Genomic DNA, 1414 nt, shown 5'->3' on the forward strand with positions numbered 1-1414 from the left:
AAAGGTCAGAGGTTATTAGGTGTTAGAGTCAAGCAAACATAAGGGGGGGATCGTGTAGTAATGAGCGGGAATTAATTCTGTAATTAATAATTCCAGTAATTTCATCTCATTGAAAGCATCATGGAAAACGTGGAAGTACTGGATGGCCGTTTTGTCCTATTGTGGAACCCCTCAGTGGCAGTGCGCATCCACGATCCCAGGACCTACCAGGCTCGCGCCAGAGCACTCAACGGCCATCTAGTGCTTCCAGGTTTTCCATGGTGGTCTAGCTTCAAATGATTCATGATTTCAATTATGTAACTACTGAAATCTCCACAAAACTCCTTTCTGATTTCGAACTTTCGGTTAGTTTTCCGTTAATTTAAACAGTTCATGATAGTTATAGTTCACAGTTACATAATATACCGTTGTGGGCCAGGATAATTTTACATTAGTTTTCAGGAGAAACAGATACCATCCAGACTTTCATGTGACAACTCAAACATTACAGATCAATACCGTTTAACAGGAGAGCCAGACATCGCCCTCTGGCTTAACCCGAGCAGTGCAGTTCAATCCTGTGGCGCAACCACACAGGTACCAAGTAACTTGATGGACCATTCGCACCATTCATATACACATTCATATCATATGTACAATTATTCCGATCAGTGATCGCGTAAATCAATTATGCACAGCATGAATAGGCCAAAGTTGACCCGTTCCGCTTACACGACAGTCAAACTCATTACTGTTAGCAATGGTGACATGCCTTACAATGTTCTAATGACAATGGCCCTTGAGAACACTGAGAAGCAACCACCAGTATGAATGAAATCGGTTTTCCAACAAACCAATTTTGCATATAAACAGTCAGTAAAACTTGCCAAAGTAATAACGAACCATCAACAATGTCAATGGTGAAACTCCAGTCTCATATGAGACCTTCAGCTCTACATGACAATATAGCTTATACTGCATCCAACACACATATAGGGTAGTAAACGAAACAGCCCAACCTGAAGCATTAGGGCATAAAGAACGCTTAAAACCCATTGTCTCGTATCGGAATACTATATCAAGACCACTAAGATCATTTTTATCAGTTTCATTTTTCCGACTTTCCAGACCCTAATTTAGGGGTGATATCCCTGAATAGTGCATCATACATATATTGAATTGTAATTTTTATCAAAGACTTCGTTTCCATTCTCCGAAGGTGGATGCTCACTGCTGAGGAGTCCCACAATAGGATGAAACAGCCATCCAGTGCTACCAGGTTTTCTATGGTGTTCTAGCTTCAATTGACTCATGCTTTCAACTATGAAATCTTCATTGTAAATTATACTATAATATCCAGGATTTCTCTATTAAATGAGCTGGGAAATCCTAAAAAGTTCTGGTTACAACATATATATACTGAACACTGAAAGGG

Source organism: Schistosoma mansoni (assembly GCF_000237925.1).
Source record: "Schistosoma mansoni, WGS project CABG00000000 data, supercontig 0208, strain Puerto Rico, whole genome shotgun sequence".
Classification (NCBI taxonomy): domain Eukaryota; kingdom Metazoa; phylum Platyhelminthes; class Trematoda; order Strigeidida; family Schistosomatidae; genus Schistosoma; species Schistosoma mansoni.